Below are 27,460 nucleotides of genomic sequence, written 5' to 3'. Positions count from 1 at the left end.
GTATGGCTGGGTCGAGAGTAGGTTTTTTCAGTAATGGGAGAACGCAGGATTGTTTTAGGTTAGTAGGGATAGATCCAGTAGCGAAGGAGGCATTAATCAATTTTGTGATGAAAGGGGAGAGGTCACGGGCAGCATCTTTAATGAGCTGTGCTGGGCACAGATCTCCCTTGCAATTGGACGGATACAGAGACAAGATAATTTTTTCAACTTCCAATGTGTTGACTTTAGAGAACTGGAAGCGGGCTAGATCAGCAGGCATAGGCTTGGCGGGAATGTTTAGGTTGAGAGTGTCATTCAAGGAGGCTCTTTTACTGGAGATTTTATTTTGAAGAGTCACAATCTTATTTGCTGGGCATTTTGAATTTCTGAGCACCAATTTTTATCTTTGGTGCAAGTGTCAAGGGGTGCTATGGGGGTTTCTATTTCTTTGAGGATTGAAAAGAGTTCTTTCATGTTAGACTTACCTTGGGATATTCGAGAATCAAATGAAGCACGTTTGGCCAGACAGATTTCTTTTTTGTAGAGTGAGGCTAGTTTGGAGAGTTTGAGTTTGTTTGAGACTGAAGTTGATTTTTTCCAAGTGGCCTCGCAGTTTCTTTTTTGCTGTCTTAGGTTTTTGAGGAATGGTGTGTACCATTTGTTGAGGTGCATTTTCGGTTTACTAGATCTAAGTTTAAGGGGCCGATGTGGTCCAGTGAAGTGGCCATGATCTTGTTATATTCTTCAACCAGAGACTCAGGGTCCAGGTTATCGGGCAGTGTGTTGAGAGTGGGGAGTAAGTTAGGGATAAGTCTTTCTACTGTCATGTTTTTCTTGTTTCTAGTAAGAGTGGGTGGGGCCTTAATGGTGGGCAGGGGTGGAGGTCTGTCGGTGGATAGCCTGAATGATACCAGGTAGTGGTCAGTCTAGGCTAGAGGTGAGATATTTGTGATATTCGCTAGGCAGTTATAGTCGGCCACCCAGTCAAGTGTTCTACCTTTGGTATGTGTTGGTAGCGTGCATCTTTGCGCGAAACCTAAATCAGTGAGAGTATTGGCTATGGTGCTGGCGGGATGGTCTTCCGGGTCGTTGTAGCCTAGGTTGAGGTCTCCTAGGGTAAGTGCTTGAGTGGAACTTTTGAGGTTGCTAGATAGAATAGGTTAAGGTATTCATCGAAGGTGCCAATGGGGCCCAGCGGGTGGTAGATCAGGTAGATGTTAAGAGTTTGGGTATTAGTGAGAGGTAATTTGACTCTTAATATTTCACAAGAGGGGGCGTCAATGGAAGTAGCTAGACTCATGGTAAGACTGCATTTATGGATGATGGCGACACCACCTCCTCTGGAATTGGGACGGTCTTGTCTGAGGATAGAGTAGTTGTCTGGGACTGCCAACATGAGCATGGGGCCTGATGCTGGGTGTAAGCAGGTCTCAGTGATGGCGAGGAAGTCAAGGTCTTCTGTAAGGATTAGGTCTGCAATTTCAGTAGCATGGGCTACTAATGATCTGGCATTGATCAAGGCTCCATTAATTTTAGGACTAACTAGGTTTTTAGGAGTGGTGGCTATGTTTTTTGGAGTGGTAGTATGGCGCTTGTCATGTGTGGGTTCAGGAGTGCCCTGATTGAGGGAGTTATGAAGGGGTGTAGGGTAACATTTTTGTAAAGGGTTACTAGTTTGTAAAGAAGAATTAAGTCGGAGTGTCGACATTCTAGATTTTTGTGTAGGCAGTGAGCGGGTAAGGGGCTCACAGATTTTGACTAGTCTGGCTCGAAGTCCTAATTTCCTTTCTATGGTAGTGCGTGGGTGACTGGAAGGGAGCAGTGCCTGAGGGTCACTTAAATCTAAGTAAGGTACTTGGTCATTGGGACCAGGTAGGGCTGGCATGTTAAGTAGTTGTGGAGCCATCTTGGTCAAGGAAACAGTAACAAGGCTGATCAGGAAATAGGCCAGCAGGTTAGTGGTGAGTAGATGCATGCTAGATGGTGCGGTCGAAGGTGTTGTGAGGCCCTAAGTAATACCTGAATTTAGGTGACCACAAGAGGTAGTGATGGACTGCGTGAAACCTAGATAAGGGTAGTTGATATGGCTCAGATGCCGGAAGTGGCCTGGGTTTGAGGTGTAGGGCTAAACAGCTAGGTTCAAGAAGGAGGCTGTTTGGTGGAAAGCATGGGTGACCAGCTAGATTCAAATCAATAATGCGTAGATAAAACAGCTATTAAATTCAAAATCAGGAGTGCATGGATAGGACAGCTACAATCAAGGTGAGGTAGTTTGGCGAAATGCATGGGTGAGCAGCTAGGGACAGATCGATAATGCGTGGGTAAAACAACTACTAAATTCAAAATCAAGAATGCATGGATAGAGCAGCTACAATCAAGGCGAGGCAGTTGGGCAAAATGCATGGACGAGCAGCTAGGTACAAATCAATAATGCGTGGGTAAAACAACTACTAGATTCAAATCATGAATGCATGGCTAAAACAGCTACAATCAAGGTGAAGGTGGTTTGGCAAAATGCAAGGGCGAACTGCTAGACTATATTAACAGCTAGTGTAAGTTTATTATGCTTTTTAGACATGATGGGCGTGTGAGCTGTTTGCATGTAAAAGTATACTAATAAGTGTTATAACAGAGCGAATCGCAATATGGTGATTGTAGGGCGGCAAACGTTCACAGCTGAGGGCTAGGTTCAAGTGGAAAGGACAGTTGTGCTCCAGCAGCCGGTCTGGACGAGAGGGACAAGTTTGGTCGTTAGGAAGAGATGGAGCCAGAAGTGCTAACAACAGTCACATGTTAGAGAGGCGATGTAATGCTTGTGCATAATTTGAAGCCGTGTAACACCAAGCATTAAGGGGGCGTCTAAAGTTACGATAATGAAGAAGATTGGCGCATAACAAGTGCAGCAACAATATATAAGAGGACTGCAAGTGATCTTTGCGGGCACAGGCCCGTGCAGAAAAGTGTCAAATGTTTTAAACTTTCTTCATTCTGATTGCAGAATGTACAAGCTGCGTTAATGTCATCCATGTTGCGTGACTCTCTTAACCAGACCTTAGTTTTGAACGCATTTAGGCGAAAGCGTATGTACAAGGATTTGCTGACACTGTCTGGATACAATTCAACATGATTCTGCAGAGTGTTTACATTTCTGGATTCACTCGGGACATCTTTCATCAATTTGTTATTCTTCCTTTGGGTCCCAGTCAGAATCCAGTCTAGTCTCCAGACTTTTGTGTAGGCTAAGATTGGGTTTTCGTGTAGAGTTTTTAAATCTATTTTGTAGAAATCCAAAATTTCCTTGCATCGTTTGTTCCATAATGACAGGAGACATGCAGGATTTCCCTCACCAGAATTATGCAGGATTTCAAACTGCAGTGCCACACCCTTCCTTGGCACTTTCCGAAACAAACTCAGGAGGTTACCACTAACTTGTGCATTAATTGAAATTAGATTTAATTCATATCTAATGCAAGTAGTAGCTGTTCCCTTCGGTAGTTGCAGAACTCTTATGCAAAAGTTGTTTTCTAAAGTAGACCATAAGTCAGAGGAGCATCCAAATGCATTTTCCGCACCAAATATTACCGCGGGCACTACCTTTTGGCAATAAAAGTTCCTTACCGGCTTTATAGAGAATTTTCCATACTTCTTATGTAGAACACTTGCTTGACATGCAAATTGTTGACATTTTGTTTTGACGATCTCTTCCCAGGGACTATCGTGCAAATGTGCATTGATTTGCATGCCCAAATATCTTGTGTTTGTTACATTACTTAGACACTCTTTTCCTAGGTGCCATTTGAAGTTTTTTTGATTAGATGCTTTCAGATTTTGCAATGTTAAAACCTCACTCTTTTTTTTTGTTTATGTATAGGCCGTTTGCTCTTACATACGATTCCACAGCATCCATTTTTCGCTGCAATCCTATTAGGGTGACATACAGAAGTATGAAGTCATCTGCATATAATATCCACTTATTGGAGATCCATTAATTCTCTGAGAGAACGAACAAACACTGTTGATCTTCCAATATCCGATAAGAATAAGTTGAATATAATTGCTGCGAGTGGACAGCCCTGCTTTACTCCACAGAAGGTGTTAATCATCTCTGACAAGGTGCTCTTTTAATCTAAACGGATTTTAATGCTTGTTCCGGTATGTAACTCTCGAATGGCCGCTAACAAACTTGCAGGACAGTCCAACGTCTTCAATTTATCCCATAATAGTTCTTGGTTTATGCTGTCAAAGGCGTGGGAAAAGTCAATGAGAGCTAGGTACACCTTGGTTCCAGTTCTTAGGAGATTTATTAGGAGGAAATTCAAGCCGCAGCCCACTCCCTTGACAAAGCCAGTCTGACGCGGATCCATATGTTTTGACTCAGCTGCCCATTTCACCAATTGTTGCTTTAAAAGGGTTGCATACACCTTCCCTAGCACATCTAATAATGCTATAGGACGGTAATCCTTTGGGTCAGCGCGGTTTCCTTTCTTGAACACTGGAAAAATGATCACACTTTTCCAAGATTTAGGACTTTTGCAGTTGGCCGATATTCTCTTAAAGAGAGTGTAGCATAACTTTGCCCAAATCTCTGGATTTTGTTTGATGGTGTGGTTCGTTAAACCATTGGGACCTGGAGCTTTGGAGGAGCTGGCTTTTTTAATTACCTCCTCAATGTTGTTTTTTTTTTTATTTTAAGTTCTAGTTTTCAAGTGTGGGTAAGGAGTTTGCCCTTTCTACTCCCCTTTTGTTGTACAGCGCCGAGAAATGTTTTGTCCAATCGGCTTCGGTTTTTACATTAGCCAACAGTGCCGTTTGCGGAGCTCCTTCGTTGTTTATTAGCTTCCAGAATTCCGAGGAGTTTTTATTTTTCAGTTTTTCCATTATTAATTCAGAGTCTTTTTGCAACATGGATGCTTTGTGTGTTCTGAGCCAATTTTTATATTTTTGCTTACATTCTCGTTTCGAGGTTAAGTAGAAAATGCCGTCCTTTTTCGACAGATGTCTTATTTGTACTCTCATTTTGCGCTTCCTTCTTACAACCTCTAGAACAAACCTGTGTTTTGCGACAAACCCATATGCCCTTGATCCCTGTTGTTTCTCTTTGAATGAGGCTAATAGATGGTTATACTTGATTTCTTCTTGTCCCTCCACATAAGATTTTAAGATATATTTTACATCTGTCTCTTTTAGCCTCAACCTTACTCTGTGAGATTCAACCAGAATAGGGAAGTTCCATGTCGAGAGTTAAGGTTCAATAGATGTTGAGACGGACGCTATTATTAAATCAGGATCACTGCTGCTCATGGGATACACCTCCAGTGAGATGGTTTTTTGATGTATTTTCTCAGTTACAAAGAAGTAATCCAGCATAGATTTCTGGTTGCCTCTAGACCAAGTTGGTTTGGCTGGAATGGCTCCTGCGGTATTTCCATTCAGCAACACCAGATTTCTTAGTTTCAGCTCTAAGGACCATTTTCTAGCAAGTTGTGTTCTGACAGGATTGTTCGCTTTCAAATCGTTATTTATTGGTAAACAATTCATGTTCAGATCTCCACATATCACGATGTCAGCAGTGACATCTGCTTCTAGCCATTTGTCTATTACAGCTGTAACTTGATCTATATATGCATCTGTCCCTGCCATTTTGTGGTTCCAATATTGATTCAAGCTGTGGATCTTTCTATAGCCTGCGATCCTCTGTGTAATTGTTGTCTGAATGTAATGTGACACATTCAAGGTTTCAATAATATGGTATCCAGAGCTTTTTTCTTACCATGCTTAATAGACCAGCCATGGGCCTACCTTTCGTTTTTTTGATTGCGAGATTAAAAGAGACTGCAAACTTTCCAGAAATAGGACATTTGTCTAACAATGTCTCCTGTAAGCAGACGACGTCCAGTTCAAATGGCCAACTCTCTTGGAACAAGTATGTAAATCCTCTGGTGTTCCATGACCCAAACATATGGGTTTGGATCTTATCCTCGAGTTGATATTAGCTTTGAGTCGTCTTGTTCAAGGCCTTGGCTAGCCATCCCCAGTTATCAGGGTCCACACTCTCGGTTTTTCTGGATTTGCTTAGGATGCTTTATTCATAGGGAGCTTGGTTGCTGGCAAATGTTATTTCAATTTATTCCCCCATATCTCTAGGCTCATTTGACATATTTTTGGGCTCCCCTTCAGTTTTTAAATCCCAATTATGTTGGTGTGGGGGGCGTGTCACATTTTCTCCAGTATCCATACGGCAGTTGATTGTTTCCATGATTGTAGATCTGGTTCGGCTATAGGGTGATTGTGTATGAGATCTTTGTTTTTACACTTGTCTGTTATTTCCATAATGTCAAAGCCTAGTGACATCAGCTCAGACGCCGCCTCTAGGATAATATTTATTATCATTTTGGAGAAGACCTAGGACGTTGTTTCGATTCATGATGAGGTTGTCACAGCTCTCAATTCGTTCTAACTTGACTCTGTAAGTTGATATAGGGTTTTTGCCCTCTCTTTTGTCCGTTTGGTATTTTAGCCGTAAGTTATTATCCAGAGGCACCTGATTCTGAGCAGATTCCTGGCCAGTGGATAGACCCTTCCCGTTATGACCTACGGGTAGAAAATTTGGGATGACAAAAGAACGGCCTAGGTTTCCGCTCATTGAGACTATGGTTTTGACTGATGAATTCTTCTTCCTCTCTCCTCTCTAGGTCAATTTCCTTCTGGATTAGCTTTTCTCGCCTTTCTTTTATAGTGAGGAAGATCGGGCTTACATCCTTAGCCATCCCTCTTTCATCCTGTGAGGTCCCTTGTATCAGCAGGCAGGTTCTTTGGGGAGGTGTTTCATTAGAAACAGACAGCGGAGTCATAGTCTTATCTTTTATAGCTAATTTATTCATCTCTGGCAGTGAGAGGTTAGGGCCTGTTGGTGCCCCTATTGGCAGCTCTTTTTCGACTGATCCCTACTCGACCACATCGTCATAGAGAGACAAGTCCATCAATTAATTTATTTGATCGTCTTCCTTGCTTGTTTCTACAATTCTATTCTGAGGGAGCTCAGCCATCAGTGCCACCTCAGAAATCTTCTTATTCTGGTTTGATTTTTCTGAACTTAGGTTTTGATTTACAGTAACATTTACTGTCTTTATGTTACGCAAGAACTTTCTGAAATCGTTACAGCAAAGTTTTTTTTTTGTTCATTGATTTTTTGACTTTTTTTGTTTGGATTGGATTTTTAGCCTGATTATGGTCATTTCAATCGCTTGATTAGAGTTCCCCTTGAAAATCGGAAAGATGTCATTATGTGTGTCATCTTCATTATCAAGTTTTGCTGCTTGTGTAGGTTGATGAATTCCACGTCTATCAGGATCAGATGAAGTAGATGGTGTCTGAGGATCCAGAATGGCTGGATTTGCCCTCACCCTCATGTTTTCCAGAATGCTATTGAAGCAGGATGTGGTTTTCAGTCCCGGAGCACCTCCTCCTGCTCACTCAGGCACAGTTGTGTTTAAAGAATTAGTCTGCGTCGGGCTCTCGGATGCTTCCATCCTCTTCTCGACTTGCAGGTTAGTGCTCACTGATTGATCGTTTAATCGACTTTCCTCTTTTGTTTTTTCCCGCTGGATACCGCCATCTGTCGTTAGATCTATTGGAGGTGGCATTAAGTCACTCTCCTTAAAGGTGCCTCTTATATTCCGTTCAGCTTGTATGGCTGGGGGCCCACCGACAACTAGATTAGGTTCCAACGCCACTAGTACCTGTCTGCCAGTTGTCGTACACAGTGCACTCATCCCCTGTTGTTTCAAACAGGGGGCATTAAGCTCATTTCTAATAGGCTCCGTCATGGATTTCTTTGTTTTTAGCAAATAGAGTACTTGGTAATTTCCGCCATCAACTTCTTTTCCATTCCATTATTTTTTTGCTGATCCAACAGCGTATTTAAAGAGGCCTCTATTGTCTTGTTAGAGTCCCGCTGGATCTGATTGGTTACTATATTTTCCATGTCCACGCTAACAAGTTTTGAATTTATCAATGCAACAAGGGTGGTTAGATCTTTAAGATTCCCGTCCACTTGCTCATCCAGTTTTAAGAATAGAGCAATCGAGATGGAAAGAGATGACTCCACAATGGGTTGAATCCGTTCATTATACTTCCCACTAGCTCCGAGCAGCGCTCCTGGTTCATATAATGTAAGGTAGGCTGATGTCGTATTTTGGAGTGCCTTATGTTGGTGTAATTTCGATTCATGATAGACGAGTCAGTGGATGAAGATAAAGATGTAGTTGATTTACTGGCATCGTAAATGGCCCTTTGTATTTTAGGCAAGTTTGTTATTCGCCTTAGTGGCAAGTCTGATGTTTTGGTGCCTTTCCTCTGTGAGCAGGGCAGTTTAAGAGGGTCACTGATTTCAATATGCCTTTGTTTGCCATACGTGTTTTTCCATTTCGATAGAGGCGAGGCACACAGAGAGACTTTCATAACTTCTGCAATGTTTTCAATGGCATCTTGGGAACTAGGCTTTTGACTCACAGCCACTCTGTTATCTTTGCAGGAAGAAGCGTGACTTATTTATTAGAGAGATATCGTTTACTATTTTATTGACCATTTCTAACGAGTTTCTTCTATTAATTCCATTAGACTCGTTGCTACAGAAGTTCTCTATAGCAGAATGAGGATCTTGGTGAAACACTTCTTCTTCATTTAGTGTATCTTATTCTGAGGCGGTGCGGAACTAAGAGCTGTTTCATTGCCGATGGACTTTATCGTTGAAGTGGAGGCTGACTTCTCGGACAGATGAGACAATTCTGGCCGATCATCATCATTTATGTCCACATCATTTGTTCTCTTATCCTCCTCTCCACATTCTAGGACTCCCTATGGGGTTTTGGGTGAGAGACTATCTCCATTGTTAGGCATGTTGCGCTGGGGCTCTTTTCCCCAATTATTCCTGGGCGTGAATTCGCCCACCTCAGTGCCTGACCTCACTCCCTGTCCTGCTGAGGTGGAAGACCGACAGGTTGATTCAGAGGGGCAAGATTCATGACTGCACTTGCCGCACCTCGAGTACTCATGAGGTAACTCTCCTTCAGGGTCTTGTGTGACAGGACATAAATCTGCGGGGCAGCTCGCCAGCCGATTTGCGCTCGCTGGGTGTAAATGGGTGTTTCCCTGGTAATTAGCACATGATAGAGGGCCCGTCTCCCTCTCATTTATACGGGAATCAGCATTTGTTTTGGCTTTGTTTGTCGCACTTCGTCCTAGACCTAAGCCTACACCATGGTCACAAGCTACTTCTGTGTTTATGATGTTTGTATCAAACGCCACGTCAGTGTTTGGTGAACTCAGAAGGGCCCAAGTGGGTTTGCTGGACGCTAGAGAATTTCAGCGCCGCAATTGATGCCTTGTGCTTCTGCGCCCCAACATATGCTCCAGCAGACGGCAAGTGTTTATCATGCAAATGTTCAAAGTTAGATTTCCCAAGCATCCCAGACATCCCTTACCAAAGTTGGCAATATGTGAATTTGTGAGTACAGTTGCTTCACTCTGCAAAGTGGACGGTGCACAGGTCACCCAGCACTCTCCGGGATCAAAGGGATCAGTTCCCCTCAGTCTCCCGGGGCCAAGATGTACCGCTATGTTTACAGTATCACGTGATATTTCACAGTTGTGTAATTCCTCCCAAGCTTAATTAGAGTTTACCTTAAGGCCGCAGTAAATCACGTCTCACAACTCTTGTCGGGAGCCGCAGGTGCATCCAACCTTGCACTTGCAGCTGCTTATAGTCTTAGGGCCTCATTACGACCCAGGTGGTAAGTTACCGCCTGGGCCGTCACTTTACCACCATGGCGTAAACTATGTTTACGCCATGGTGGTTGGCGGACTTACCGCCCCATTCCGACCTTGGCGGGGCGGTAAGTCCCCAATCCCCATTTACCCTTCCCCATTCCCATTTTTGCCCCATAGGGCATAATGGGAGTGGGGAAGGCGTTAATTACGCCACCGTAAATTACGGTGGCGTAATTAACTCCATGGTCCCTTAGCGCCATGGATTTTAACACCCGCTAAAAGCGGGTGTTAAAAGCTCCATGGCGCTAAGGGACCTCGTAATTGGCGGTAAGGGGTCGGCGCAGCTAACGCTGGCGTAAACCCCTTACCGCCAGGGTCGTAATGAGGCCCTTAGTGTCTTCGTGTATTGCAATTGTCAGCAAATAGTCATCAGCTTGTGCTCAAACGTCTCAATCAAGTCGAGATCTCAGAAGATCACTTTCGTCCACTTTCCGCTCCGCGTTCCACGGCGGAATGGACGTTTTGAATTCTTGCACAGCAGGCAGAGGAACAGGGCACACCTCCAGCCACGCCTCCAGGCAGGAATAACAAAGAAGAGACTAGGCAGCTTCACAGTTTCACTGATCACAGAAGATCACTTTCGCCCACTTTTTCTTGATGGTTCTGGATGAGCAGGGGATAAACTGCTTTGACGATACTTTCATAGATCGAACTTGTCTAGAAACATCATCAGGGGTGAACAGGGGAAAGAAGGCGAAAGGAGGAGGAGAGACAGCCTCAGACGGTCCAGGAGCGGTAGAGAGGATGGACAGGATGTCCTGAGAACTAGTAGTGAAATCAGAGGCCAAGGCTGTCAGAGGGCTTGGGAGGGAACAGGAGAGGTAGAGACTGCAGCAGGATTGGCCAGCTCCTTTCAGATTTTGAAAAGTTTGGCCAAGTTGTTAGATGCTGCAGAGATGGGGCTTGGATGTAGGCCTGTAGAGAGTGGACACGGTGAGGGAAAGAGGCCAGGATAGATAGAGAGCCTGCAGACCAGGCATTCAAAGGAGGGTAGTGCTTCATTGGAATGATAAAAGCAGGGATACAATCCAGAAAAATGAAGGCTACACCCCCACCAAGACAGTTGGTTCTGGGTTCTGAGATGCTCCTATAGCTATCGTGAAGGAGAGTGTTGAAACTTGTGATATAGCAGGCCATGAAAGAAGTCTCGGTGAGACAGAGTACATCCAAATCAAGGTCTTCAAAATGACGGCAGATGTCAGAGGAATGTTTGACAGCTGAACAAGAGTTGAGAGTAGCGATGTGGAGCAGGTTGCCACATTTGAAGGACTTCAGGGAAGGGGCCCAGGCCAGAGGTACACCCTGTTGGAGGTGTCTGAGGATGGGCAGAGGAGGAATGATGAGATTGCAGGGTAGTCAGAGAGGGAGAGGAGAGTGCCAAAGGGGTGGCAGAGGAAGAAGGCAAAAGGGTGGCCAGAGAAGCAGCAGGGGGTGCTGGCGAGGTGGTAGAGGAAGGAGGCAGCAGAGGAGCTAGAGAGGGGTAAGAAGGGATAGAAGGAGAGGAAGTAAAGTTGATATGGCGCAGGAAGCATCTATCAAAGTGGAGGAGGTTGGCCTCAGGGCCCTCGACCAAGACAGTGCCATTTAAGTAGACATTAATGATGATCTTAGAGAGAGAAGTGAGAGGGGGCCAGGAGGGAATAAGGAGATAGAACAGATTCCACATGGGGGTCCATAGACCTAGAGAGGGAACGACAAAGAGTATCTCGGTATGATTCTGTCTGTAGGAAGCACTGGTATAGGTATCAGCGATATGGAAGCCTCGGTTGGTGACCAAGATGTCCCTTTTGAGTTTCTTCCTGCCAGAATTAGTGAGACGGATGGGATAGTCGATAGAATAGCAGTTACAAAAGATAGGTGAGACAGAGAGGTATGTGGGGAGGAAAGAAGGGGGTAGGATGAGGGGATCCCATGCAGGAGAGGATGGAGGGGAGGTCACGCAGGGTCGGGGGCAGATAGGAGGGAGGCACGGGGGACATACGTGTAGTTTGGGTTGCACTTGTGACATCTCTTTTACACACGTGCCGCTTTCCCGAAATTAGCTGATACACATGTATCAAAAAAATATTGTTTTATTCCTGTGTACTTTTTTTTACATTTGGGGATATACATTCAATGCAGCTGGTCCTAAAGCCACTGAATACAGTATTTTGTTTGCATTTAGTGCACTTCTCACAAATATTTTGAACATTTTCACACTTTGTGTCACTGATGACAGAGAGCAAATGTGTTGTCTAATTTAAATTCTTCAAACATGTAATACATTTTTGAAGCACCAAAGGGGACAAACTCAAACGTTAACACGACACAGAGTTCGATAGCATTGGACCAAAAAAGCCCTTTGACGAAAAAAATGTTATTTTTTTCTGTCCACATTTTTAACATTTGAAGATACACATTCAATTCAACTTGCTCTAATTCCCCTGAATACAGTCTTTTTTGGAAAAAATGATCAAGGATGAGCATCCCCAGACACCGTGAACCCAGGGGAGGAACTAAACAAGCAACAAGGAAAATTGGGGTCACGGGAACCGTACCACTAGAAAGATCAAGCAGGGTAAATTGCTCTCAATCTAGGAGCTCAATGAGGGGATAGGCCAGGTCAAGGATAGTATAAAATCAATCAATCCTTATTATTCACATGTCAAATTACATAAACATAGTGCTGAATCCATGGTAAAAGAGCATAAAAACAGTCAATCAATGTTAAATGTCTACAGTTAAAGTGCATAGTTATCTACTGATCATCCTGCAGTGCGGGATAGACATAAAGTGCACAGTGCAATTGCAATTTAGAGACATAATGCACAAAGAAGAAATCCAAATTTCAAAAATAATGTCAAACAATTCCAACCAGAAATATATATGTAGAAAAAGGAAAAAAAAGAAAAAAAGAGAAAAAAGAAAGAGGAAAAGGGGAGAAGACAAAACACACAAAGTGTGAAAACAGGAAGTAATGTCCCCTGTAATCTTCCAATATTGTCCCCGATTCCACATTATATTTAAAATGATCTGACAAGTTAAAAATGCAATAATTGTGAACAGATTTGCACTTCTTGTCACCATTCCGACCTAAACAGGGCATTTCTCTTCAAGCCCTACTTCCCCAACCACCAAAAACATTTCTTCGAAAACCATCCCTGTAAAATCACCAAACTTGTCGGAGATCAAATTTAACAGTTATAACAATGCTTCCATGCCATCTTTCCCAATTATAATTCACGACGACTCAGCGTATGTTCGGAGTGCCAAAAATGCCCTCCTGTCAGTAGCCACAGTGCATCCCTTTTCCTTCTTGAAAACTGTCTGTCCTTTGCATTCCTTTACAGGGTGGGTTGTATTTTGTAGTGTGCTATAACTGTCTGCTGTGATAGTAATAACAGATATTTTCTCTTAAAAACATTGAACATTTTTGCACTTTGGGTCCCAGCTGGCACATACATACAAATGTGTTTTTCTTGGCGAACAAAACGCTAAAGGGCTGAAATCTAATCTGTGAGCTCACTAGCACCATGCCATTGCATCCGTCTAATTTAAATTCAGCAAACATGTAATACATTTATGAGGGTACAAGGGGCACAAACTCAAAATGTAACCCGACAGAGAATCCCATGGTAGTGGACAAAAGAAGCCTTATTACACAAAAAGTGAAAATGATACATGTGCAGAACACTCAATCTACACCAGTGGCGGGTTCTCATCTGTACAAACGCCATCAGAACTACAAAAACTATATTTTGCCTATACTTGAAAATTAGTGACATCTTGATCAGAGCATCATATATGGCACTTTGAATAAGAAATCACTTTTTTCAAAAAGCTGCTTTGCTTGTCAAATCTTCTTCATAAAATCCCAAGTGCTACATATAATGGCTAGCATGCACAGTTAAACTGCAAATATGCAAAATGTAGGTGTACTGGTGTCAACAGATGTTGGTTTCAGAATCAGTCCTCAACAGTGAACCGAGCAATGAGGCTTCGGACAAGAATATTCATGTTTTCAAAAAGAAAAGTTGTAAATGCAGGTTACAAACAAATGCAGAATGCTCCATCAACACCAGTGGTGGGTTCTGAGTTGTACTAACGTAATCAGAAACACAAAAACTATATTTTGCCTTGACATGAAAATTAGTGACATCTTAGTCAGAGCACTTTGACCAAGATGCCACTTTTTTCAAAAAGCTGCCTTGCTTGTCAAATCTTCTTCATAAGATCCCAAGTGCTACTTATATTGGCTAGCAGGCACAGTTAAGCTACAAAAATTCTAAATTAATGTGTACTGGTGTCAAGAGGTGTCAGTTTCAGAATCAGGGTGCACTTGACGAGATAAATGATATATCGCAGCAATCCCTACAAACGTATCCACAATTTCATACAACGCGCACGTGCACAACAAATTTAGTGAACAAATAAATAAATTGCTATTTAATATCCATCCCCAAAAAAGTAGCTCCTTCCAGTGTGTGCTGTGGACCCCCCCTGTCTCGCCTTCCTGCATTGAAACTGAACCCACAAAAGAAACAGGAAGTTATATTTTCCTTTATAGGCATTCAACATCCCCTCCCATCTAGGAACTAGCTAAAAATTTCACACAAGTACCGGAAACTCAAAGCAACATCACATGCTAACCCTAATCAGACTGCAGTTTTCCTACAGACTCCTGCATATTCACTCAAATCGCTGGGTAGAGCTTGCAAGGATTCATGGATATGGTCTTGGGAGATTTGCAAAGTGTTAAATCGGAGCCACCAAGACATAAGTGCAGGGACACTTAAAACCCAAATACAGTCAGTCACTGCCTGGCACACTGGAGATTTGGCATTTACAGGGGAGAGTGAGAACAAAGGAGGACAACTGTTTGAAGACAATGGGCCTCATTCCGAGTTGGGCACAAAGGGATTACCGGCACCGGTAAGGACACTGGTGCCGGTAAACCCTTTGCGCCCTATTCTGAGGTCCCTTAGCGGGTCCCTCCTTTAACGCCTGGTCTGACCAGGCGTTGTGGACGGGACCGAGTGAGGGACTTCAGAGCTAATAACGGTACCGCAATTTTCGGTACCGTTATTAGCTACTTCCCCATTCCCATTGAGCCGTATGGGGGCTCAAATGGGAATGGGGAATGGTTTGGTGAATGGGGATTTACCGGTCCCGCCAAGGTCGGACTGAACCGTTAAGTACCCCTTTCACCAAACCGGAGTCGGAACCGGTATGGGAGGTAATCATGTCGGAAATAGCACCATGACTACCACCATACTTGGAATGAAGCCCATAATGTGTTTCTTTTATACACATTCCAGTGGCTTTTTACCTAGGAACCCCAGTCAAACCTAATCCCCCTCCTTTTCAGCTGTTGTTTACTAAACAATGTGAACCTTAAATCATGCAATAAAAAAATCTTTTGAGACCCCCAGACACTACGGTGTCCACCAACTTCCTCTGCCCCTAAATAAGCCCAAGTGTAAACCATCATAAGGAATAAACTGCTTTTGTGATAAGTGTTCAATTGAGTTGCCCCTTCATTTCTTTTTCTTTTGTGAGTGAGGCATGATGGATATTACAGTATTTCACTGCTTAATGTAGAGCAGTGTTTATGAATAGTATGTTTGTGAAGCATCAAAGGGTGTGTTGGAGCCTACAATGATTTATGGATCAGATCTACAGAAATCCAACCACAACACACCACTCTGTCCGAAGTGCAACAACATCATATTAGGACATGTTCACTTTGAAGGATTGAAGTGTGGCTAGAATGTGATTTCTATTTGCTAAGCCTTAGTGTATTTAGCCTACAACATATTCTTATATAGTGGGACATCATTTTATCTTGTATCTCATAATATTTTGTGATTTTGTTTTGCAACTCGTATGATCTGAACTAATCATGTATGTTATTGTTTCACTGATTGCCTTCCATAAGACATATGTATAACTACTACATGATGCTGAAATATTGAAGAAAAAACATGCATACTAGTACTAGTATATTTGTGTATCTGTGTGAACATTCACTTATTTGATCTATTGCCAGGTTTCCTTGTATTCGTGACTGAACTCAAATTGTCACTTCCCACAACTTGTTTACACTAAATATTAAATCTGAGGGACATACAATATACTTTGAGACTAAAATAACAGCAACGTTTACTGTAACAGCTCAATAAAAAAACATCCCATAACTAACAAATTTACAGTGAGTCGAACACTTCCAACATTAGGATCCACTTCTGACATAGGCTGCCTAGGATATCTGCTACTTACGGTGGCTTAGAAGGAAAGTCACTGTAGCGCTTTGCTGTAGAAACTCAAAAGGAAGAACAGAAGAGGATGTCACGGGCCCATCTTCTTTCAAGATACCTTGTTTACCTATGTTGAGCTTGCCTATATATGTACCTTGCTGAGTGAACAATGGATCTGGTATTTTTGAAGGAGGCCCTTTATGCACCTTGCGTTGGCCTTTGGGAGATATTCCACAAAGTACAGAAGCAAAACTTGACTAACTCAATGAGGTGTCAAGGGAGGCATAGTGCATGCTGCGTGCAGAGACCGTGCTAAAGCAGTCTAATAATCCTTTAGGTATTTAAAAAGTTTCTGTTCCACAGAGATTGAATTATATCAAATTCTTCTAACTATCTGTGTTGGCAGATAGGGCGCTTATGCATTTTGTTTGCTGGATATGCAGACAATTAAACAGTCACAGAGGCACATAAATGTCCACAGTATGGATTTTGTTTGGACATTTTGAATAGAAAGAAAATTACATAAGGGCCCAAATCAGGAGTTTGGTGGTAAATCTGTTGTAGATCTGCCAATTTTCCACCAACTCTTTTCCATTAATGTCACTCGTTCCACATTTGTTCCTGTGGCATGACCCCAGGATTACGAGTGGTGGTAGGATGGTGTCTGTCACCATTTTTCGACTCCATAGGACTTCAGGGGAATGTCTGGCTGATTTACTGTAAGTGGTAATACTGTACAGTGAATACACTAATTTACTAGCAATAAAGTAAAGGATTTACCTCCAGCATCATGTTGGTGTTAAATGCTGCCCTCCAAGGTCAAACTCTTTATTATTTTTTTATGTATTTATTGAACACAGTCCTAGCTTTGAGAAGCAACAGAGCGCTTTACAGAGGTATACAACAGAACAGATTTATAGCAGAGGTAGGATACAGAGGGACACAGAGGAGCGGCACAGCTGCACAAGCTGGCGGATAAGTGAGGGGCAGATGGCGTGGGGTGACATGATGGCCTAGGTCTTGAGAAGGGGTGACTGCTTGAAGAGGTGGATCTTGAGTTCCTTTCTAAATTGTAGGAGTGTGGGGCGAGTCTGATTCTGCTGGGGAGGAGGTTCCATAGTCTTGTTCCCTGGTCCTTTCCTTTTTGCAATGGCAGATTTCACGTCTGCACGTGTCCTGGCTTCCGGTGGTGCACTGTCCGTTGGAGATGCTGAGTTTCTCCGTGAGGTAGCTCAGTGACTTGAGTGTGACTGCCTTATAGATGATGCAGCAAGACTTGAAGGTGATTTGTGCATGCAGTGGGAGCCAGTGAAGATCGATGAGTGCCGGGGTGATGTGGTGGTATCTCCGTAGACCCTTGATGAGGCATGCAGCCATGTGTAGAACACTTCTCAGGGGCACAAGGGAGGATGACAGGAGGCCTTGTTGAGTGCATTGCCCCAATCCAGGTGGGATAGGACCAGTGCTTGAACGGTGGATATAAAACTGCCTGTAAGGAGGAAGGACTTGACTTTTCACAGGAAGGGGAAGGAACTCTGATTCCAAGCAGTCTGAGCTTTCTTAGCTATATGTGTCTTGAAAGAGAGGTGTTATTCAATGTGGAACCCAAGGGAGGTTAGCTTGGGTATGAAGCCCTAAGAGTTCATGGTTAATAGTCAAGTCTGTATGGTCAGTGTTGGTGGCATATTAAAAGCACCAGGGTAAACATTGCCCTAGTGCAAAATAGATACATTTTTGATGCAGTTTTGCATCAGGGCAAAGTTTGCCCTAGTGCTAATACCATTCCGTATTAGCACTTGGGCAAACTTTTCCCTGGTGCAAAAATGCAGTAGAAATGCATCTTTTTTGTACTAGGGCAATTCTAGTGTGTGCCACTGTTTTTAAAAATAGGGCAAACTTTGCGCTAGTGCTAATACCGTGCTACTTTGCACTTGCACCGGTGCAAAGTTTCTGTAATCTGGCCCCAGGCGGTCTACTGTGTCGAAAGTGGCTGAGAGTTTAGTAGAACCAGGAGGCAGGGGTAGCCACTATCAAGGATGTTGAGGGCATTGTCAAGCACCTGTATGTTTGCTGTCTCTTTGCTGCATCTAGGTCTGAACCCAGATTGGTAGGTTTGGAGGAGACTTTTTGATTTTGATTTTGAATCATTTCTTATGCGCACCAGGCAGATAACTGCATTCAGGCGCAGATGTCAACTAGAGAATTGAACATATCACTGTGGAAGCTGGAAGTGGCCCTGAGGGAGTAGGTTCATTTAAATAGGAAAGTTTTCAATTCCTTTCTAAATCTTGCCAGGGGAGTACATAAGCGGATGCTAAAAGGCAGCTGGTTCCAAAGTTTCGGGCCAAACACAGAGAACCTTCTGTCGCCTTTGGAGATGCGTTTTTTCTTCGGGACACATAGCAGGAGTTTGTCTTCTGATCGGAGGTCTCTGACTGGGTAGTAGTGGCAAATTCTGGTGTTCAGATATCGGGGTGCAAGTTTATGATAGCACTTGTACACCAGACATGCCACCTTAAATTTGATGCGATCTTCAACCATCAGCCAGTGCAGCGTATTCCTGGCTGTAGACACATGTCTCTTTTACCCAGATGAGCCGTTAACCTAACTGCCGCATTCTGGACCCTCAGCAGTCTTAACATTTGTTTCCTCGGGATCCCTGTCATAAGACTATTACAATAGTCAAGGTGGGAATTTACCAAAGCTCCCACCATTACAGGAAGGTCCTGAGGTGTTAAGAAGGGGAGCACATTTCTAAGCAGCCGCAAAGAGTAATATACTGCTTTTACTGTTGCCCCTACCTGTGCTTCACTGTCCAGATTTTCTTGCCAAATGCACTCGAGGTTTTTCACTTTCCTTGAGAACGGAATACTCACTCCCAAAATCTGTGGGGTAACTTTAGTGTCTTCCTCTCTGTTTTTCTTCTCTGATCTAAATAGAATTAAAGTTGTAATTGGTTGCAGGCCATCCACTTTTTTATATCTTGCATACAACGGTCTATCATCTAAAATGCCTCCGGCAGATTGTCTGTCTCCACATAAATCTGTGTATCATCTGCATATGAGTGAAATCGTAGGCCGTGTCTCCTCAAGATATCAAATAGTGGTTGAATATATAAGTTGAAGATCAGAGGTGAGAGTGCTGACCCCTGTGGGACTCCGCACCTCAGTTGTATTAGTTCTGAGAGAAATGTTCCCAGTCTTACCCGCTGTGTTCTATCCTGTTAAAAAGAGTCGAACCAGTCTACCACTACTTTGTCTGCTCTCCCGATGTTTCTGATTCATTGAAGAGCAGTCTTGTGGTTGATTGTATCAAATGCTGCAGATAGGTCGAGCATCAACAATATTGAATTGCTTCCCCTAGCTGCGGCTTCCAGTAGGTCATCCTGGACAGCTAATAAAGCCGACTCTGTCCCATGATTGGGGCGAAATCATGATTGATGTTCGTCCAGGATGTCTTTACAGTCAACAAAGTGCTGAAATTGGTTACAGACTATTTTCTCTAGGATTTTGGTAGGCCAGCATAAATTGACTACCGGGCAATAGTTTTTAAGTACCATAGGGTCTAGATTAGTTTTTTTCAGTAAGGGTTTTACCAGTGCGCTCTTAAGTGCACAGGGAACATAGCCTTCTGCGAGTGATTTGTTCACAAAAGTTGATATAAATGGGGTAAGATTGGGTGCCAGACTGATAGCAGTACAGGCTGGCATAGGGAAGGCTAGATCTTTTGTCGGTTTTAGTTGCAATATTAGAGCCTGTATTGTTTCTTGTTTGATTGGCTGGAAGCTGAAAATCTCCCCAGTTTCCTGATTTTCTATCTCTGATTTCTCTTCTCCCACATCCCCCCATTCTTCTGCCTCCCGTACTTCATTGATACTCTTCTGAATATCCACAATTTGTTTTTGTTCGAAAAAATTGTTGAACTTGTTGGCCTGTTCTTGAGAGTCAGCTGTCGGCACTGACAAACATTTAGGGTGCCTAAACCTAGATCTACATCAAATAAAGCCGTAGATGGATTGTCTGCTGACTTAATTTCTTCTTGGAGGAAATCTTTTTTTGCCATGAAGATGGCATTTTTATATTGCCTTAGGCAGATTGTCGCCTTCTCTGCATCTTCCTCTGATTTAGAGGATCTCCAAAGTTTGTTAGCCTGACAAACTTGTTTGCGCATTAGGCTCAAGGCTGGATTAAACCAAGTTTTAGAATGTTTGGCTGCCTTAAGTCTAAGTGGTGCATATTTGTCACAAATTTCCCTTATCAAATCTGTCCCTTTGCTAAAAAATGTCTCACATGTCAGATTAGAGTCAATACATGCCAGTCTGTTTTCAACTTCCTCCCCGGGGATTGTTTGTAGATCAGACGCCTTCCGGCACCACACAGGTATACTCTCCCGTCTTTTTCCCCTCTGGTGTCCTGTTTCCCTGACTACTACTTGTTGTAGACAGTGATCTGACCATAACAGCGGAACAGTCTCGCCGAATTGGACAGTTCCCCCTCTTGCCGTACGGAGGTCTAGACAATGTCCTTTCTTATGGGAAGGTTCCCTGGTAATAAGCTCCAGGTCATGATTATCCAGGAGTTCCATCAAAGCCACATAATATGGGTGAAGGTTGTCTCTTTCTAACCAGATGTTCCAGTCTCCCATACATAGTATGTCTTTGTATTTACTCCCCAGCAATGTGAGGTGAGCATCCAATTTTGCCAGAAAATCTAGTAGAGGGCCAGATGGCCTATAGCCCAACAGTACTTTGATTGTTTGGGTAGGGGACATCAAACTCTAGAATTCCCCAAACTGGATATCATCATTCCAGTCTAGTTTCTCCATATGGGAAATAGTCAAACATGACTTATAGATTATAGCGATCCCCCCTCCTCTCCTCTCCTCTCTATTGATAAACTGGATAGTATACATCTCTGGAACCAGTTTGTGGAACATGGTTTGTGACCCTTCAGTAAACCATGTCTCAGTTAAACATAAAAGATCCAGGTCCAGTTCTAAAATAAGTTCTCCCACCTCTACAGCATGGGCCACTGCCGAGCGTGCATTCACAGATGCCACTTTTATGGTAAAAGTCTCTTTTTGCCCTGGTTTCTGAGTATTCCTTTCAAGTCCAAATTGCCGAATTTTGTTTAAACATCTAACATGTAAATGGCCCTGTCCGACATTCCATAGTCTCATCTGATTTCCTGAGTAACTTACATTAATTTTTTGATGCTCCATTGTCTGATAATTATCTTCAAAAAGCGTTGTTAAATGCAGCACACTGAATCCGGCAGCGTTCCCCGCCGCTCGCCGCTCCTGGCCGCAAACATGCCAGTTAAGGGCTGTATCACGTGTCTGCAACGCGTAAAAGCCCTACCAAGTAACCCATTCACCCACATGGAAATGGAAATTACATGTTACACCCCCAATGTTCATAAAGCAAATGAACCCATGTCCGTCACACACAATGGTTGCAATTGAATGGGAAAACACCCAACATGACATGCATGAAACCAATGAGATGATACCACACAGTGAAGTATGAAAACAAAATTGTATTAAAAAAAAAAAGAATGCAAAAGAAATGAAACAAACTACAATGGCAATGAAAAAAAGATAAGCTGCATGTCCGTTTAAAAAAATAAAAACATCAAATCCTAATCCAAAAAAATGTTGTCCAAAGTCAAATGAAAAATAAAATCAATCCAATGAAGAACTATGTACAAAACATCCAAGGGTCCATGAGCCCAACTGAACAAAGGAAACCTACAAAAAACCCTAACTAAAATGCAACTATATACAAAAAGTGGAGCAGTGTCCGTCGACTCCAAATCATAAGAACAAAGAAAGGAAACTCAAAACTAAAGAACTATATAGAAAGGCGGCGGGCAAGTCCAGCGGCTCACTCCGTGGTGTTCCGGGCCAGGGCATCATCGAACTCCTGTTCGATGTCCCGGAGGCGGTCCTGTTCCATGGCCCCGAGGGTCCGCAGGGACGACGCCGTGTCCTCCTCCAACCCCCTGCGGATTGCCTCGAGGCACTCGGCCCGCCTCAGGGCCCTCTGCATGGAGTTCTCCGCCCTGACCATTGTGAGCCGCACCTCTTCCGCCCGCCGCCGCTCTGCACCTATCTGCTGGCCCAACCGCGGCCACACAGAAGACACACCCTGTCCTGGGTCAACCTGCCCTCCGGCCGATGCCTGCCCCTCTGATGTTGAAGGCCCCGAGCCTTCATGGCTGCCACCACGTTGCTGCTGCTGCTGTGCCTCTGCCCGTGCACTGCCTCCTGCTGCCTGCACATCCTCCGCCGGCTGGGGTGCAGTTGTTGATGTGGCCACCCCTGCTGGACGTCTGACTCCCGACTGTGGCAGGGATGCCTCCTCCACCAGCCTGGCCGCACCGTCAGAGGCAGCTCCACAGGGCACCCAGGTGGCTGATGGGTGGGAAGATGGCACAGAGGACGACTGGTGCGTAGGGGGTCCAGTTGAGGAGGGGGTCGGAGCAAGCCCCATCAGACGGAGGAATCCGGCCTGGGTGACCTGTCCCAGCAGGCTGACGTGGTCAACGAGCCATTCGAGATGAAGTGCAGTCTCTCCATGAAAAGACTGCAGGTCACCTCGCATGGCCTGTTGACGCAACGCCACACCAGCCAGGACAGGCTCAACCCGGACCTGGATAGCCACGTCCACAGGCAGAGGAAGGCCAGTTGACGTCAGCTCATCCCCTGCCTGAAAACGGGTCTGGACGTAGGCATCCCTGCTGGTGCAAGATGATGCAGGGACAGGATCGGGGACAGGATTGCACACAGGCACCTCCGCGGCGGCCTGTGCTGCCTCCTGTCCCTGGTCCTGCACTGCACCACTAGCACCAGTGGGATCCCCACCTCCAGACCCCGTCTCTGGTGCTTGCACGGCCTCCTCCTCCACCAAACCCCCCACCAACCTGGATGACTCCGTGCCATCTTCCCCTGTTGGGCCCTGTGGGGTCCCAGCTGCCCCTTCTGCTGCCGAGGAGTCCAACTCCAACCTCCGCCTCTTGGACTTCCCCCCGGCAGCTGCGGCCTGGGACGCGGCACCGGACTCCTCACTCCCCGATGAGATGACAACACGGGAGGGGAGCTGGGCCTTGCGTCTCCGGCTGGCGGTGGGATCCCCGCCGCTGTGCACCACAGCACCTTCTCCGCCCTCTTCATCAGTTGACGCTGCAGACAGGGAGAAACAAAACACAGGCATCAGGGCACTGTACAATGGACACATACACACATGACAGTTGCACATGAGTGGCATTGGCAAACCTCAGACATGTCATCACAATCCCCAACACACATGTCATTACAACTCGCACACATGAGCCATACCACAGCCATATCGCAACTGCCACCACCATCCATACACATACAACAGCATGAGCAGCCAAAGGTGAGCCAGACATCACATGCAACACAGGAAGTGCACCACACATGTACACACACCACCACACTTGCATGCATGTGTACACCTCTGCCAAGTGTCGCACTGTTCAGACGGGCATCCATGTCACATCTGCCAATCAGGCTTCCACATACCGCTGTCACATGCATCCATGTTGCATCACTGTTGCACCCTTGTCAAATACATACACATGCACATGTACACAGTGCTGATACATGCAGCCGAAAACAACATACATGCGTGACATCACGGACATGTCTACTTACATACACATTCATCCAAACATGTGTGCCCACACAACTGCATTTGGCATGCAAGCCTACACACACAAGCACCATCCATGTCTCACACATTACAGCCCTCGCATATGTCAGCCCCACGGCCCTGTACACCCCCACCCATACTCGACCCCATACAAACAGATGTGCAACCTGCACACTACTGAATAATCACCACACGCACTGCTCACAATCAGGATGCATGTACACTCACCGCTCGACTCCTGACGGGTCTGCTTCTCTAGGACCTGGACGTGGAGCGCTGGGGATATGCGTTCCAGGACCCTCATCTGTTCTTCCGACAAGTGGCCCCGGCTCCCCTTGGCATCCGCTGCCTTCAAGAGGCGCCGGGCCTTGTTCAGGGTCCTGGACCTGAAGTCCTCCCAGCGCTTCCTGACATGTTGTAAGTCGCGGACTGCCACCCCCTCCGCGTTGATGGCAGTCACGATGTCAGTCCAGATCCGAGTCCGTCCTTCCTTGTCGGCGCGGGAACTTCCGAAGAGGGCATCATACTGCCCCAGGACTTGCTCCACCAGGACACCAACTTCGGTGGCACTGAAGCTGGTGCCCCTCTGCCTCTCTGGACGGGGGTTGTCAGTGGTCACAGATGGTGTTTGCCCCGACATGACAACCCCAGAGGCAGGAGTGGGTGGGCAACTGGGTCCTGGGGCTGGGCTGTGGAGCGATGGAATCCCAGTCGGGAGTCTTCGGTTCCAGCAGGGGTGGTCACAGCAACAGCACCCCTGGCTGAATGGCAGTGCACTTAGGCAGCAGGCAGTCAGGCAGCAGCAGATGGCAGGTGGGAGCGTGCTCGGGGCTCTGGGGGCAGTAGTTCGGCCTTCTGGGCAGGAGCGTGGTCTTCCGTGTGCTTATGCGTGGCCAGCTTGATACGGAGTGATTTGGCACGTGAAAAATCTGCACGTCAGCGTGTAATTCGAGGAAAGGCCCTTAGCGCGTAAGCGCGTCTGCACGCATACGCATTTTCATTGGACAGAAGGCCCCTCAAGCGCAAGCGCCCCTGTGACGTGACGCGTACAGACGTGCATGGGCATTTCAGCACGTGTGAAAAACTGCACGTCCGCGTGTAATACGAGGAAAGGGCCCATGCGCGTAAGCGCGTGTGGAAACTGCACTTCCGCGTGTAATACGTGGAAAGGGCCCATGCGCGTAAGCGTGTGTGGAAACTGCACGTCCGCGTGTAATACGTGGAAAGGGCCATGCGCGTAAGCGCGCGTGGAAACTGGAAACTGCACGTCCGCGTGTGATACAGGAAAGGGCCTATGCGCGTAAGTGACGTGACGCGCGCGTGCATTTCCCTCAGCACGGATTAAAGGTGAGCGGGCCCAGCAGTTCGCTGTACGTGCCTTTCGTGGAGACCGACGTGTGTTGCTGCTTCCTGTTGTTTCGCGCGCCATCACAACTTCACAGCTATCAAGGACGTATCTCTTCTTTTGGCGGGGGTATTGGCTACGCATGTTTTTCTGCATCCCGCTAGTCAGACGGTGAGTCACACACGCTCTTTTTCCCACTGCGGGTGCCCCTGTGTATCGCACCCATTTTCGATGTCATAGTAGCCTGCGTGTCCCACGCGTACGCGTTATTCGTGTTACTGGGTGCCAGCGCGTACTGCGGGAGGTTGAATCCACGCACGTAGGCTGCAGGGTTGCGTGCACGGTTTTACTGCAGTTTTGGGGTGCCTGAGCGTTGTGTGACCCGTCACCACATCACCAGGGTCACATACAGCCTTGCAGGTGCAGGGGGGCTGTTAACATCTTGCTTCCCACCACCTTCACCCCAATTGCCCAGGTCAATTGTGGTGTACACCTCCCATTGGCACCACTCCATCTGTGCCAGCACTACTACATCTGTGCCATGGTTGGGAGACCACCAAAGGTGAGGGGGCGCCTCAGCTGGGTGTACTCCTCGTGGCGGGCGTGGTCGGGGACGTGGCCGTGGTGACCAGGGAGTAGGGGGACTCCAGGGTGTCCAGGGCAGCCACAGAGGGGGAAGAGGCAGGGGTGCGCCACTTGAGCACAATGTTGTGCCATGTGTCAGTGCAGCCATGCCACCACCCCCTGTGGTTCCGGGGGATGCAGCTCCTGCATCTGGCACTGGCACCCATATGACCCGGCAGTCCGTTCCATCGACTGCCACGGGCCCAAGGGTGGTGGTAGCTGCAGGTGCAGCTGTAGACACCGCCACCCAGGCTCAGGGTCTGCCAGCGCAGGCTGCGTTGGCCCTTGAAGAGCCCTTGGTAGATCTCCAACAGGCCAGGGGGGAAACCATAGGGGCAGGCCGGGCTGCTCAGACCAAGACACGTGTCCCTGGGGCAGTCATGTTATCTGCTGCCCCGAACAGCCGGGTGTTGGCAAGTGCAGGGGCAGATGCACCCAACAGCACCCTGGTTGTGAGTCTGCCAACCAGGACCGTTGCGGCGAACCACCCTGCCACAGCTGATGTTGCTGCGCAGGGTCGATTAGTGGGCACCCAGCTGCCACTGACACAAGTCAGGCCTCTGGTCATCCCTCCAACTGCCACTCCCTTGGCTCAATCCACCGAACCCACTGGCCATGCTGGTCAGGGCGGCATTAGCCAGCCAGGGTCTGCGCCACAGTCCAAGAGGAGGAAGGTTGCACCTGCAGCACAGGCTGGGACCCCACACACAGCCACGACCTCCTGCACGTCGAGGAAGAAGCCTTTCTGTAAGCAGGAACTGGACTTCCTCGTGGACTACGTGCGGGGCCACAGCCGTGACATGCTAGTGGGTGCCAATAGTCAGACCACGGCTGCCCAACGTGACACCCACTGGAAGCATGTTGCGGAACATGTCAGTTCATTCGGCCATGAGGTGCGCACGGCGCAGGAGTGCAAAAAGCGTTGGAATGACATCAAGCGCAGCACTAAGGCCAAGCGTGCCTCAAATGACAACTTGACTCTGGTGACTGGTGGTGGGCCTGCACCAGAGGAGGAAGAACTCACTCCGCATGAGGCTCTCGTTGCGGAGTTCATACCACCTGAATTGGTCGAAGGAGTGGGAGAGAAGCTGGACTTTGATGCCCAGTCCAGTGAGTGTTGATGCGTGTTTGTTGAGGACGTGTGTGTTTCACTTGTGGGATGTGTTGTGCATGATTGCTGCTACATGTGACGTGTACATGGTTCTGATGTGTAAGTAATGCAATGCTACCGTCATGCATGTCTCCTCTGCCTGCATGCGGGACTCCATGTAGGCATGCTCCCTTGCCCCTCCTCCGCCACTCTGCACCCCAGTTCCACCTTTGCACTGGTCTGCTCCATTCTTGCCAATGTGTAGTTTCTTGTTCATGTGTCCTGAGTAGATGCTAACTTCCAGCGTAGAATCTGCCAGACATATGCCATATGGTACAGCCTTAGTACTCGATGCAGGGTATCTCACTTGTACTGTGCATGGGTCAGATGTCCCGCAGGGACATGAGTGCCCATTCATGCTCCGTGTGCATTGCACGCATGCCCCTATGTGTCCTTGACTGGATGATCACTGTAATATAAGTCCTTGGTTACATACATTGCCTGCCATCTCATCAGCCTTCCCATGTCAACTGTGCCTCAGTCCTGCGTTGCACACATGTTTAGGCTCTGACAATCTGTGTGGCTCACAGGCCTCAGCCTGTTCAATGGCCAATGACTCTGTCCAACTCTTGTTGTGTCTTCTTCACACGTGGGCGGCCTCCGGAGTTTCCATCATGTGTCCT

Source organism: Ambystoma mexicanum, chromosome 1p (genome assembly GCF_040938575.1).
Source record: "Ambystoma mexicanum isolate Mex_15411 chromosome 1p, UKY_AmexF1_1, whole genome shotgun sequence".
In the NCBI taxonomy this organism is placed as follows: domain Eukaryota; kingdom Metazoa; phylum Chordata; class Amphibia; order Caudata; family Ambystomatidae; genus Ambystoma; species Ambystoma mexicanum.
The sequence above is the reverse complement of the archived record's forward strand: the minus strand, read 5'-3'. Positions refer to the sequence as shown.